Genomic DNA, 15826 nt, shown 5'->3' on the forward strand with positions numbered 1-15826 from the left:
CCTGTCCTGGGTCCTCCTGCCCTCTGGCCGATGCCTGCCCCTCCGATGTTGAAGGCCCCGAGCCATGATGCCTCCCACGTTGACTCTGCTGCTGCCTCCGACGCAACTGCCTCTGCCAGCACGACGGCATCCAGGCTGATGGAATCCACCGACGCCGTCGTCCACGTGCCCTGCCTGATGATGCCGGCACATCCTCCATCTGCTGGGGTACAGTTGCTGTGGTGTCCACCCCTGCTTGACCTCCGACTCCCGACTGTGGCAGGGATGGGATCCCCACCGAGCTGGCTGCATAGGTCAGGGCAGGTCCACAGGGGGCCCTGGTGGTATCTGGGCCGGAAGACGGCAAGGAGAACGACTGGCGTATAGCCTCCACAGAGGAGGAGAGGGCCGCCAGATTGGCCGACACATGCAGGAAACCCCCGAACATGGAAGATCCCAATTGGGCCACGTCGGCACGGTGCTCTTCGTGATGATGTGCGTGCTCCTCCCGGGAAGCACGCACGTCATCACGAATTGCACCCGCGCGCATCGCAACCCCAATCAGGACCTTCTCCATACGGACACGGGTCCCTTCATCCGCAGGTGGAGGGGAGTCAGGTGACATGGACATCCCCTCTACCTGCAGACGGGCCTGGGACGGGGCAACCCTGCTGGTGCATGGTGGTGTACTCACAGGGTCAGGGACAGCGACATGCACAGGCCCCTCCACGGTGACCTGTGCTGCCTCCTGCCCCTGGCCCTGGACTGCACCACTTGCACCAGCAGGGATGCCCCCACCAGGCCCCATGTGTGCCATTGTGGCGGCCTCCTCCTCCTCTGTGGAAACCACCAACCTGGATGGCTCCTCACCGTCTTCCACCGTAGCAGGCCCCTGTGGGGGCTCACCCACCCCTTCCGCTGCAGCCGTGGGGGCATCCCCGCCGCCTTGCTCCACAGCGCCGTCTACGCCCTCTTCTTCACTAGCCGCTGCGTAGAGGGAGACAAAGAACACAAGCATCAGGGTACTGTACAATGGTCCCCTAGACAGGAAGCAATAGCAGATGAGTACCACTGTCAAAGTACACTTCCATCATGTGCCTCCACAACACATGGGTCAGTCCAGGCAAAACACACACAGTAACAGGCATGGTGCATGCCATGGACATTTCCATACATGTCCAATGGACTCTTGAAACATACAATGATATGGAACTCACATGCATCATGGGTCATGCCTATCACATGCACACACTTCACCTCAGTCACATCCATCTGGCCCCATACACCCCAAACACAGCGGATACAAGGGTAACTAGGCTGCATCAGTGAATCTGTGCATTGTCACACACATGTGTCATGCATCCATGGCATGCACAAGACACAGACACGCAGGTCAGGCACACAGACATGGCTACCATATATGTACCTGCCATCAGCACCCATCCCTCACCCCACCCGTGTCCAGGAACAGAGACTGGCATGCTCTCATGTCTAAAATCTGCATAGGGCTCCCCATGTGGCATTTAAACACATGCAACAACCATGTGTTTCACACATCACTGGTCGCACATGCATTACCATGATGTCCCTGCACACATACATGCATACATGGCCTATGTCACACATACAGGCAAGTATCAGACAACCAGCACACCGCAACATGCCCTGTCTCACACAGCAATGCTTGGACACTTACCGCTCAACTCCAGACGGGTCTCCCTCTCAAGGATCTGGGCGTGGAGCGCTGGGCGTACGCGTTCCAGGACCGTCATCTGGATGGAACTCATGCGGCCCCGGCCCCCCTCCACGAGGCGCCGGGCCTTCACGAGGGTCCTGGAACTCAAGTCCTCCCAGCGCTTCTTGATCTTCTGGACGTCGCGGGTTGCCACCCCCTCCGCGTTGATGGCAACCACACAGTCGGCCCAGATCCTCTCCCGTCCTTCCTTGCTGGCGCGGGACGATCCAAAGAGGGCATCATACTGCCCCAGGACATGCTCCACCAGGACACCAACTTCGGTGGCAGTGAAGCTGGTGCCCCTCTGCCCCTCTGGCCTGGGGCTGCCACTGGTGCCAGATGTGGAAGTGCCCGACATGGCAACCCCAGAGGCAGGTGTGGGTGGGCAACTGGGTCCTGGGGCTGGGCTGTGGAGCGATGTAATCCCAGTCGGGAGTCTTCAGTTCCAGCAGGGGTGGACACAGCAACTGGACCCCTGCAGATGGCTGATGTGCAGGCACCAAATGGCAGGGCACGGTGGCAGCAGGCAAGCAGGCAGCAGCAGATGGCACGTGGGAGGCTGCTCGGGGTACTGGGGGGCAGTAATTCGGCCTTCTGGGCAGGAGCGTGGTCTTCCGTGTGTTTTCGCGTGGCCAGCTTGATACGGAGTGATTTGGCACGTGAAAATCCTGCACGTCAGCGTGAAATTCGAGGAAAGGCCCTTAGCGCGTAAGCGCGTCAGCACGCATACGCGATTCTATTGGACCAAAGGCCCTCAGCGCGTAAGCGCGTCTGTGACGTGACCCGCACGGGTGTTTCCCACACAGCACGTGATGACAGAGCACACGTGGAAAGACTGCACGTCAGAGTGTCATCGCATGTAATTGGACAGCACGTCAGAGTGTCATCGCGTGTAATTGGACAAAAGTGCGCGTACACGCGATTGGCCTATGTACGTGTATATCAGGGGTGCCCGGGCACTTACACACGCAAGTACGTCAGCGCACCTGTATCCCGGGGTGCGCGGGAATTTCCACACGCTATTGGACTGGGTACTGGATTTCAGGGGTGCGCGGGTCACACGCTCGCTTACAACACGCGCAACGCATAAATTTGCGCGCTAACAAAATAACAAGCTCAGACCCAGGATGAACATACCGTTCCTAGCAGCAGTGGGCGTGGGCTACCAAAGGAGGAGGAGGAGGATAGTCAGGGCCAGAATATTCACACCCAGAACCAGCCTTTTCGGGATGCCTGATGACCAGGTGTATGGGAGGTACAGGTTTCCACCACACATAATACTGGACCTGGTGAGTGAGTGGGAGGATGGCCTCACATCACCCACCCTGTGCTCCCAAGCACTCAGCCCCCTGGAGAAGGTCCTCAATGTACTGCACTTCTAAGCCACTGGATCATTTCAGCGGACAAGTGCCATAGTGGGTGGGGTATCACAGGCCACCCAGTCATGCTGCCTACACCAGGTCTTGAACATCATCACTGCACGCCCATCAGTCCGCAGGCATATATACCTGCCCAGAACACCTGCAGAAAGGCATGCTGCCGCCCTGGATTTTTACGGTGTGGCACGATTCCCCAAAGTGCTAGGTGCCATCGACTGCACCCATGTGGCTCTACGTCCCCCCCAGGGCATCAGAGCACATCTATAGGAACCGCAAGCACTGGCATTCCATCAACGTGCAGGTAGTATGTAATGCCAAGGGAATCATCACCTCAGTATATGCCAACTATCCCGGCTCCACCCACGACAGCTTCATTTACCGAATGTCCACCCTAAGCCGGGACCTAGAAGCTGGGCGGCATGGCAATACATGGCTGCTTGGTGAGTATGAATGCCACTGCACATGCATGCATGTCAGATACTGAGCAAGGTCACAACCCCACCAATGATACCAATCACCACCTCCACAGGGGACAGTGCCTACCCTCTCAGCCCCCACATGATGACGCCAATTCGGAACCCCACCACGCCACCCCAGGTAAGATATAACACAGCCAACATTACAACCCGGGGCATAGTGGAGCGCACATTCGGAGTGCTAAAGTCATGCTTTCGCTCCCTTGACCGTTCTGGCGGGCAGCTGTTGTACGCTCCCCCAGTAGTGTGCAGGATCATAGTGGCAGCATGTGTCCTGCACAACGTTGCAACACGCCGGGGCCTGGCCGTGGACATGGTGGTGGCCCCACATCCCCAACCACATGCATAGCCGCTGCGCATGGGAGGGGAAAGGGCACGGGGGGAGGCAGCCCGTACACAGCTAGTGGCTAATTACTTCACATAGAAATCACACCCCTGTGGAGTGCACACTGCCCTGGCACATTCCATCTGACAATCAATGATGACTCAACCTGACACTGATCCTGAATATCTGGAGAATCAACCGTGAAAACCATATCAGCCTGAGATTGTTCACCTGGCAGTGTTACAATGTGTGCATCCATACCCACACAGACACCACCAATGCAGTTTTGTGAAGAAACACATTCAAGCAGCTAAAATGAATACCCACTTGCAAAATGCAACAAGAGGACAGTGCCATGTTAGCCAACCCATCCCCAGCACCGCCACACGACACACCGTGCCATGTCATGCTATTTGCAGGTAAACAAAGTAATCCCCACAACATGACACTAGTGTCACAATGTACAGTGTCCCTAATTGAAACTTGCAACACCTGAAATGCTCACAGTAATGCAGGACCAACAACAAACTTGAGCAGGTGCTACCATTAACATGACATCACAAATGTAATAAATTAGTAGTCTCACCACCTGGAAATGCCTGCACTCCCACCACTACCAACTGTGCAGTGTTGGTGCCATGTAGAGTTGTAGGTGCACTGCTGCCAACATGGACCCCATCTCCAAACTAGAGGGCCTTGTGTAGACATGAGGAAGGGACCTGCAAATTGGGAGGTAGACACAGATGATGAGTTACACATCAATGCAACATGCAGTGTACAACACAACAGCAATATGCACTAGGAATGTATACACTGTATTGACTAGACTACCCACACATGTAGTGGGAGTCCAATGTCACCATGTACGTCAATGTCACTTGGGCACACCCTTTGCAAGCCCATGGAAACGGGAAGCAGGAGGGGTGTGTGTGACTCAAACCCAAGCATCTGAACCAAATACATGACAAGCCTGCATGTGCCCAGCCACAATGCAGCGTATGCCCACAGGAACCACGGAAGGCAACAAATTGTCCCAAAAAAATTGGGAAAAAAATCATTAAAAATAAAAATAAAAATAAAAATAAAAATAAATCAAAAATGGCCATTGATGGGCCCGGGGGGGTTGGGGAGGCCACCCAGGAGGTCCGAGGACAGGGTGTACACCAAAACCCACCTGTGTGGATCCTGGGAAAAAAAACACCTCCATGGGCTCATGGCCCACACGGCTACCCTATTGTGGGAGTATCACTGCTGTCGCTATTATCACCCTGTGCAGCTGCATCCGGAGGTGGTTGCACTATGGGAGGCAGCCCACGCAAGGCCCTAGTCTGCTCCTCCATGGCTGCAAGCATGCGGGTGTGGTAGGTCTCGTTCTGGAGGATGAGTGTGCGGAGGTCCCCATGCAACAACTCACGGGATGCCCGGACCTCCGCCCTCGTTGCCTGCATCTCAGCTGAGAGCGTATGGGTGAGACGCTCCAGCTGCTGTTCTGTCCTTTGGTGTGTTGAAGCCTCAAGCTCAACAAGAGTCGTCCTGAGGTGAAGGAGCTCCTGCCTCAGGGCTTCCCTGTGGCCCTGGGACTCTATGGAGATGGCCTCCTGCAGAGTCGCCAGTGCCGCCCGCCTGTCCCTGTTGGACGCCAACATGTCCTCCCTGTGTGACTGGCAGATGGAGTCAGTTGCCTGCTGTAGTCGCTCCATCAGCCTTTCAGGGGGCACAATGGAAGTGGCCACCCTATCCATGGCCTGAGCCATCATCTCGGATGATGCTGCCTGTTGGGTTGCCATACCGTAAATGGATTGCTCCCATGCGGTATTGCCAGGTGGCGTACGGCCACCACGTCGGCGGGCACCACACCTGTCTGGGGCAAGGCGAAGTGCGCCTTGCTGTGCCGGCACTGCCTGAGGCTGCAGGACTGCATTCCCCCTCTGATCTGCTGGCCCAGGAACAGGATCAGATGTCGCGGAGTGTGACCCTGCATCCGTAACCACCAAAGGCGTAGCTGCCAACACTGACATCCCCATTGAGGGTTCTGACCCTGGTGCAGGTGGGTGGGACAGAACAGAATCCCTCCCTGGAACACTCACCTGCGACGGCACGTAGGTCTCATCATCCGAATCAACACCTGAGTACAGCTCGGGGGAGGTGCAGCCAGAGACACCCCTTGAGAGCACGACCTGCAGCACTTGTGGGTTCTCACCCACCACCACACCACATCCCTCACTGGTGGTTGGTCGGCCCTCGGACCCCTCCTGGGTCTGCACCATCTCCACAACCCCAGCAGTATCAGGTGCGTCTTCCCCTGCAAAGACATAAAAACAAAGAAATGGAAACAGGCATTAGCACCATGGCACACAATGAGGGCTGAGAAGCAAGAGAACCAGTACTTGATTGACACATGTCCCACATGACTAAAACCCTCCCATGCATGCATCCTCACTGCGTATGAAGGGGAGGCAAATGGCACACATTGATGACACCAAGATGGAAGATGAACACATTTTCTGCATGCTGCCTGGCAGTGGCATCACACATTGGCCTGTGATTGCCAGGTGAAACACACATGCCATCACACAGATGGCATGTACCATTGCTATTGAGTGAAGATGGAGAGGAGGGCAGCACCTATTCATTCAGTCCAGTTCCCACATGTAATAGCTTTTCTAATTCAAACAGGTCAGATTTTTCACCTGGAGCTGCCAGTCCAAAATGGTCCAATTGCACAGGGACATGTGTGAACAAATGATATCCAGGTAACAAAGTCACTTCACTTTACCATAGCCATGTCAGACATGTGACTAGAGGACTGCGAAATGCCTAGTAAAAGTGGTGGAATGCAAACAATCTGACTGAATGAACAGTGAAAAATAAGCAACAATGTTGTGGCAAGGTGACACTTCAAGGGCAACTGGCGTGCAGTTGGGCTAGATGTCTACTGTTGGCAGAAGGGATACTGCTATGGCCAAATGCAGCTGCGCAGGATGTATTGCATGAAGCACATGGCTGACCCATACGACTCAGGTGCACACACTCTCACCTGGCACACAATCAGAAGCCCTCACACACACACCATGCACATAGATGACACACACATGCATGTGCACTCACCGGACAATGCCTCGTAATCAGGCAGATCTCCCACGCCTTGGATCTGTTCCTCCGTGACGTAGGTCCCAGCGACTGACTCATGTGGAGTGAGTTCCATGTCTACTACTGGAGACCCACCTCCAGTCACTAGAGTTGCGGCATGACTTGAGGCCAGCTTACTCTTTGCCCTGCGCTTTAGGTCATTCCAGCGCTTATAGCAATCATTGGCTGTGCGCCTCACGATTCCAAGGGCACTTACGATGTCCGCAACAGTCTGCCAGTGTGCCTGGCGTTGTGCAGGTGTGGTCTTGGATCCTGAAACAATGACCATCTCGTTATCATGTGCGGACACATACTCGACAAGTGCATTCAGTTCGTCATCCATGAAGTTGGGCTTCCTCGACGGGCCGGACTGTGTAGCCGTGTCTGGGGCATCAGCCTGTGCCGGACGAGCACTCTTCCTCTTCCGCTTGGAAGGTGGTGGTGATCCTGAGTGTCCTGCGCAGCTCTGGACACTAGGGGCAGGAGCCCTGGTGGACTCTGTATCAGGAGTGTGGGATTGCACAGTCAGCATGGGAGTTGGTGCAGGCATTGGCTCAAGTGTAATGGTGTCAGGGGGAATGTCAGCAGGATGGACTAGGACCGACACTGTCCTGGCTGGGTGTGTGAGAGCTGGGGTGGATGGAGCCGCAGCTGCCCCTGCAGCCTCTCCGCCCTGCCTACTTGGGGCAGCAGATGACCTTGCTGCCCCAGATGCACGTGGCATGATGACATCAACGTGCACCAGCGCACGTGTCATAGGCCTGCTGACCTGGAAGTCAGCCATGGAGTCAGCCAGGTCTGGTGCCACAATGGGCTGGTCCAACAAGGGCTGAGCATGGATGGTGTCAGCCACATCAGCCTCAACGGGAGGGGGGAGGGGGAGGATTATGGGTGCCCTTGACTGGTCCTCCACACATGGGGGGACAGGCTCACCCTGCAAGTAACGACCACGTCCCCTACCGGATCCACCACTTGTGGCTCTTCCACCTTTGCCACCCTTACGGAATCCTCGCCTCCCAGCCATGGCACTGATGTTAATGTGCGTATAGGAGTGGCTGTAAACTATTGTCCTGGGCAATTGGGGGTCAAAGGGGTTGGGTACCAGATGGTAATTGTACCCTAGTGCTCTAGCAAGGCTGAATGTAACCCCTGGGGAAAGATGACGGGCCACGCTACGCACAGGAGCCCCAAAAAAGGGAGATGACGTGCACGCAACCCCTCCTAGACCACGTGTGCAGAAAGAAAAACCTGCACTACGCTGTGGCACCCAGTAACACAAGAATGAACGTATGCGTGTCACACGCAGCCTAGAATGACCTCTGAAGGGGTAGGCGACACACGGGGCAAGCACAGATGTTAGATACGTGCGTGACTCACCGTCTGCCAGGTAAAAGAGCGTGAAAAAGGAGCGCGTTTGGTTGGCAACACCCCCGCCAAAAGAAGATTTGTACGCTGTCTGAGGAGACAGGACAACAGTAGAAGGGAACACTGTTTGAGGGAACAGGCCCAGGTAAACCAGTAAAAGAGAAAAAAGAGAAAAAGCTGTCAGAGGTAACAGGGAATATGAACTTGAAACGCCGTGAAGTAAATCGCGTGTGAAACGACAAGAAGTACAGAATTCACCCACTCGCTCTCCACGAAAAGCACGTACAAGGAAATGGTGTTCTACACGTACCATTTATACAGGCCCACACGTCCAGCGTCACTTACGCAGCGTGTACGCGCTAGGGCCATTTCCACCAATTACACTCTCTGTCACTGCCGCGTGTACGCGCTAGGCCCATACCCACCAATTACACGCTTTGACACTCGGACGTGTCTTTCATTTTTTTAACACGCAACATTTTCAAACGTGTGCCCAATTCTACGTGCACGTGACTTCATAGACGCGCATACGCTGGCGACGCCTTTACGCGCTAAGGGCCTTTGGTCCAATGACATCGCATATGCGTGCTGCCGTGCATACGCGCATGGCCCTTTCCTCGTATTACACGCGGACGTGCATTTTTTCACGCGCGCTGAAATGCGCATGCACGTCTGTACGCGTCACAGGGGCGCTTGCACTTGAGGGGCCTTCTGTCCAATGAAAATGCGTATGCGTGCAGACGCGCTTAAGCGCTAAGGGCCTTTCCTCGAATTACACACTGACGTGCAGATTTTTCACGTGCCAAATCACTCCGTATCAAGCTGGCCACGCGTATGCACACGGAAGACCACGCTCCTGCCCAGAAGGCCGAACTACTGCCCCCCAGAGCCCCGAGCACACTCCCACCTGTCATCTGCTGCTGCCTGACTGCCTGCTGCCCACGTGCACTGCCATTTGCTGCCTGCACATCAGCCAGGGGTGCTGTTGCTGTGACCACCCCTGCTGGAACCGAAGACTCCCGACTGGGATTCCATCGCTCCACAGCCCAGCCCCAGGACCCAGTTGCCCACCCACTCCTGCCTCTGGGGTTGTCATGTCGGGGCAAACACCATCTGTGACCACTGACAACCCCCGGCCAGAGAGGCAGAGGGGCACCAGCTTCAGTGCCACCGAAGTTGGTGTCCTGGTGGAGCAAGTCCTGGGGCAGTATGATGCCCTCTTCGGAAGTTCCCGCGCCGACAAGGAAGGACGGACTCGGATCTGGACTGACATCGTGACTGCCATCAACGCAGAGGGGGTGGCAGTCCGCGACTTACAACATGTCAGGAAGCGCTGGGAGGACTTCAGGTCCAGGACCCTGAACAAGGCCCGGCGCCTCTTGAAGGCAGCGGATGCCAAGGGGCGCCGGGGCCACTTGTCGGAAGAACAGATGAGGGTCCTGGAACCCATATCCCCAGCGCTCCACGTCCATGTCCTAGAGAAGCAGACCGTCTGGAGTCGAGCGTTGAGTGTACATGCATCCTGATTGTGAGCAGTGCGTGTGGTGATTATTCGGTAGTGTGCAGGTTGCACATCTGTTTGTATGGGGTCGAGTATGGCTGGGGGTGTACAGGGCGGTGGGGCTGACACATGCGAGGGCTGTAATGTGTGAGACATGGATGGTGCTTGTGTGTGTAGGCTTGCATGCCAAATGCAGTTGTGTGGGCACACATGTTTGGATGAATGTGTATGTAAGTAGACATGTCCGTGATGTCACGCATGTATGTTGTTTTCGGCTGCATGTATCAGCACTGTGTACATGTGCATGTGTGTGTATTTGACAAGGGTGCAACAGTGATGCAACATGGATGCATGTGACAGCGGTATGTGGAAGCCTCATTGGCAGATGTGACATGGATGCCCGTCTGAACAGTGCGACACTTGGCAGAGGTGTACACATGCATGCAAGTGTGGTGGTGTGTGTACATGTGTGGTGCACTTCCTGTGTTGCATGTGATGCCGGGCTCACCTTTGGCTGCTCATGCTGTTGTATGACTAGGGATGGTGGTGGCAGTTGCGATATGGCTGTGGTATGGCTCATGTGTGCGAGTTGTAATGACATGTGTGTTGGGGATTGTGATGCCATGTCTGAGGTTTGCCAATGCCACTCATGTGCAACTGTCATGTGTGTATGTGTCCATTGTACAGTGCCCTGATGCCTGTGTTTTGTTTCTCCCTGTCTGCAGCGTCAACTGATGAAGAGGGCGGAGAAGGTGCTGTGGAGCACAGCAGCGGGGATCCCACCGCCAGCCAGAGACGCAAGGCCCGGCTCCCCTCCCGTGTTGTCATCTCGTCGGGGAGTGAGGAGTCCGGTGCCGCGTCCCAGGCCGCAGCTGCCAGGGGGAGGTCCAAGAGGTGGAGGTTGGAGTTGGACTCCTCGGCAGCAGAAGGGGCAGCTGGGACCCCACAGGGCCCAACAGGGGAAGATGGCACGGAGTCATCCAGGTTGGTGGGGGGTTTGGTGGAGGAGGAGGCCGTGCAAGCACCAGAGACGGGGTCTGGAGGTGGGGATCCCACTGGTGCTAGTGGTGCAGTGCAGGACCAGGGACAGGAGGCAGCACAGGCCGCCGCGGAGGTGCCTGTGTGCAATCCTGTCCCCGATCCTGTCCCTGCATCATCTTGCACCAGCAGGGATGCCTACGTCCAGACCCGTTTTCAGGCAGGGGATGAGCTGACGTCAACTGGCCTTCCTCTGCCTGCGGACGTGGCTATTCAGGTCCGGGTTGAGCCTGTCCTGGCTGGTGTGGCGTTGCGTCAACGGGCCATGCGAGGTGACCTGCAGTCTTTTCATGGAGAGACTGCACGTCATCTCGAATGGCTCATTGACCACGTCAGCCTGCTGGGACAGGTCACCCAGGCCAGATTCCTATGTCTGATGGGGCTTGCTCCGACCCCCTCCTCAACTGGACCCCCTACGCGCCAGTCGTCCTCTGTGCCATCTTCCCACCCATCAGTCACCTGGGTGCCCTGTGGAGCTGCCTCTGACGGTGCGGCCAGGCTGGTGGAGGAGGCATCCCTGCCACAGTCGGGAGTCGGACGTCCAGCAGGGGTGGCCACCTCTACGACTGCACCCCAGCCGGCGGAGGATGTGCAGGCAGCAGGAGGCAGTGCACGGGCAGAGGCAGAGCAGCAGCAGCAACATGGTGGGAGCCATGAAGGCTCGGGGCCTTCGACATCGGAGGGGCAGGCATCGGCCGGAGGGCAGGAGGACCCAGGACAGAGAGTGTCTTCTGTGTGGCAGCGGTTGGGCCACGCCATAGATGCGGAGTGGCGGCGGGCGGAAGAGGCGCGGCTCACAATGGTCAGGGCGGAGAACTCCATGCGGAGGGCCCTGAGGCGGGCCGAGTGCCTCGAGGCAATCCGCAGGGGGTTGGAGGAGGACACGGCGTCGTCCCTGCGGACCCTCGGGGCCATGGAACAGGACCGCCTCCGGGACATCGAACAAGAGTTCGATGATGCCCTGGCCCGGAACACCACGGAGTGAGCCGCTGGACTTGCCCGCCGCCTTTGTATATAGTTCTTTAGTTTTAGGTTTCCTTTGTTTGTTCTTATGATTTGGAGTCGACGGACACTGCTCCACTTTTTGTATATAGTTGCATTTTAGTTAGGGTTTTTTGTAGGTTTCCTTTGTTCAGTTGGGCTCATGGACCCTTGGAAGTATTGTACATAGTTCTTCATTGGATTGATTTTATTTTTCATTTGACTTTGGACAGCATTTTTTTGGATTCGGATTTGGTGTTTTTATTTTTTTAAACGGACATGCAGCTTATCTTTTTTTCATTGCCATTGTAGTTTGTTTCACTTCTTTTGCATTCTTATTTTTTTTAATACAATTTTGTTTTCATACTTCACTGTGTGGTATCATCTCATTGGTTTCATGCATGTCATGTTGGGTGTTTTCCCATTCTATTGCAACCATTGTGTGTGACGGACATGGGTTCATTAGCTTTATGAACATTGGGGGTGTAACATGTAATTTCCATTTCCATTTGGGTGAATGGGTTACTTGGTAGGGCTTTTTGGCTGTGGAGGCTGACCATAACGCACATGATTGGGGATTGTGAGGACCTGGTGGAGGCTGCCCATGGTGGCTGGGGGGTGGGGGTGCAGGGGGACATGAGTGGGGGCCTGGTGGAGGGTGCCCCTGGTGGCTGGGGGGTGGGGGTGCAGGGGGACATGAGTGGGGGCCTGGTGGAGGGTGCCCCTGGTGGCTGGGTGGTGGGGGTGGTGGGAGACATGAGTGGGGGCCTGGTGGAGGGTGCCCCTGCACTGCTGGGGGGTGGGGGTGGTGGGAGACATGAGTGGGGGCCTGGTGGAGGGTGCCCCTGCACTGCTGGGGGGTGGGGGTGGTGGGAGACATGAGTGGGGGCCTGGTGGAGGGTGCCCCTGCACTGCTGGGGGGTGGGGATGGTGGGAGACATGAGTGGGGGCCTGGTGGAGGGTGCCACTTCACTGCTAGGTGGTGGGGGTGGTGGGAGACATGGGTGTGGGCCTGGTGGAGGCTGCCCATGGTGGCTGGGGGGTGGGGGTGCAGGGGGACATGGGTGGGGGCCTGGTGGAGGGTGCCCCTGGTGGCTGGGTGGTGGGTGTGGTGGGAGACATGAGTGGGGGCCTGGTGGAGGGTGCCCCTGCACTGCTGGGGGGTGGGGGTGGTGGGAGACATGAGTGGGGGCCTGGTGGAGGGTGCCCCTGCACTGCTGGGGGGTGGGGGTGGTGGGAGACATGAGTGGGGGCCTGGTGGAGGGTGCCCCTGCACTGCTGGGGGGTGGGGGTGGTGGGAGACATGGGTGGGGGCCTGGTGGAGGGTGCCCCTGGTGGCTGGGTGGTGGGGGTGGTGGGAGACATGAGTGGGGGCCTGGTGGAGGGTGCCCCTGCACTGCTGGGGGGTGGGGATGGTGGGAGACATGAGTGGGGGCCTGGTGGAGGGTGCCCCTGCACTGCTGGGGGGTGGGGGTGGTGGGAGACATGAGTGGGGGCCTGGTGGAGGGTGCCCCTGCACTGCTGGGGGGTGGGGGTGGTGGGAGACATGGGTGGGGGCCTGGTGGAGGCTGCCCCTGGTGGCTGGGGGGTGGGGGTGGTGGGAGACATGAGTGGGGGCCTGGTGGAGGCTGCCCTGGTGGCTGGGGGGTGGGGGTGGTGGGAGACATGAGTGGGGGCCTGGTGGAGGGTGCCCCTGGTGGCTGGGGGGTGGGGGTGGTGGGAGACATGAGTGGGGGCCTGGTGGAGGCTGCCCCTGGTGGCTGGGTGGTGGGGGTGGTGGGAGACATGAGTGGGGGCCTGGTGGAGGGTGCCCTGCACTGCTGGGGGGTGGGGGTGGTGGGAGACATGGGTGGGGGCCTGGTGGAGGGTGCCCCTGGTGGCTGGGTGGTGGGGGTGGTGGGAGACATGAGTGGGGGCCTGGTGGAGGCTGCCCCTGGTGGCTGGGGGGTGGGGGTGGTGGGAGACATGAGTGGGGGCCTGGTGGAGGGTGCCCCTGGTGGCTGGGGGGTGGGGTTGATAGGGGCCATGGGTGGGGGCCTGGTGGAGGGTGCCCCTGGATGCTGGGGGTTGGGGGTGCAGGGGAACATGAGTGGGAGCCTGGTGGAGGCTGCCCCTGCACTGCTGGGGGGTGGGGGTGGTGGGAGACATGGGTGGGGGCCTGGTGGAGGGTGCCCCTGGTGGCTGGGTGGTGGGGGTGGTGGGAGACATGAGTTGGGGCCTGGTGGAGGGTGCCCCTGCACTGCTGGGGGGTGGGGGTGGTGGGAGACATGAGTGGGGGTCTGGTGGAGGCTGCCCCTGGTGGCTGGGGGGTGGGGGTGGTGGGAGACATGAGTGGGGGCCTGGTGGAGGCTGCCCCTGGATGCTGGGGGGTGGGGATGCAGGGGGACATGAGTGGGGGCCTGGTGGAGGCTGCCCCTGCACTGCTGGAGGGTGGGGGTGGTGGGAGACATGGGTGGGGGCCTGGTGGAGGGTGCCCCTGGTGGCTGGGTGGTGGGAGACATGAGTGGGGGCCTGGTGGAGGGTGCCCCTGCACTGCTGGGGGGTGGGGGTGGTGGGAGACATGAGTGGGGGCCTGGTGGAGGGTGCCCCTGCACTGCTGGGGGGTGGGGGTGGTGGGAGACATGAGTGGTGGCCTGGTGGAGGGTGCCCCTGCACTGCTGGGGGGTGGGGGTGGTGGGAGACATGAGTGGGGGCCTGGTGGAGGGTGCCCCTGCACTGCTGGGGGGTGGGGGTGGTGGGAGACATGGGTGGGGGCCTGGTGGAGGGTGCCCCTGGTGGCTGGGTGGTGGGGGTGGTGGGAGACATGAGTGGGGGCCTTGTGGAGGCTGCCCCTGCACTGCTGGGGGGTGGGGGTGGTGGGAGACATGAGTGGGGGCCTGGTGGAGGGTGCCCCTGCACTGCTGGGGGGTGTGGGTGGTGGGAGACATGGGTGGGGGCCTGGTGGAGGGTGCCCCTGGTGGCTGGGTGGTGGGGGTGGTGGGAGACATGAGTGGGGGCCTGGTGGAGGGTGCCCCTGCACTGCTGGGGGGTGGGGGTGGTGGGAGACATGAGTGGGGGCCTGGTGGAGGGTGCCCCTGCACTGCTGGGGGGTGGGGGTGGTGGGAGACATGAGTGTGGGCCTGGTGGAGGTTGCCCCTGCACTGCTGGGGGGTGGGGGTGGTGGGAGACATGAGTGCGGGCCTGGTGGAGGGTGCCCCTGCACTGCTGGGGGGTGGGGGTGGTGGGAGACATGAGTGTGGGCCTGGTGGAGGTTCCCCCTGCACTGCTGGGGGGTGGGGGTGGTGGGAGACATGAGTGCGGGCCTGGTGGAGGGTGCCCCTGCACTGCTGGGGGGTGGGGGTGGTGGGAGACATGGGTGGGGGCCTGGTGGAGGGTGCCCCTGGTGGCTGGTGGTGGGGTGGTGGGAGACATGAGTGGGGGCCTGGTGGAGGGTGCCCCTGGTGGCTGGGTGGTGGGGGTGGTGGGAGACATGAGTGGGGGCCTGGTGGAGGCTGCCCCTGCACTGCTGGGGGGTGGGGGTGGTGGGAGACATGGGTGGGGGCCTGGTGGAGGGTGCCCCTGGTGGCTGGGTGGTGGGGGTGGTGGGAGACATGAGTGGGGGCCTGGTGGAGGGTGCCCCTGGTGGCTGCGTGGTGGGGGTGGTGGGAGACATGAGTGGGGGCCTGGTGGAGGCTGCCCCTGCACTGCTGGGGGGTGGGGGTGGTGGGAGACATGCATTGTTGATCAGTAGTGCAAGGTGACATGTGGGTTGGCTGGGGGGCATGCCCATGGTGGATGGGCTGCCTGCGGGACATGAGCAGGGGTGCAGGGTAGTCCCCCGTGGTGTGGGCTGCCTGCAGGGGCCGTGGAGGTTGTGGAGCGTACACCTGGGAGGACCCACACGGCCAATTCACGTGTAGTACTCCCCAGAACCCCTGA

This window comes from Ambystoma mexicanum, chromosome 2q, assembly GCF_040938575.1.
Source record: "Ambystoma mexicanum isolate Mex_15411 chromosome 2q, UKY_AmexF1_1, whole genome shotgun sequence".
Classification (NCBI taxonomy): Eukaryota; Metazoa; Chordata; class Amphibia; order Caudata; family Ambystomatidae; genus Ambystoma; species Ambystoma mexicanum.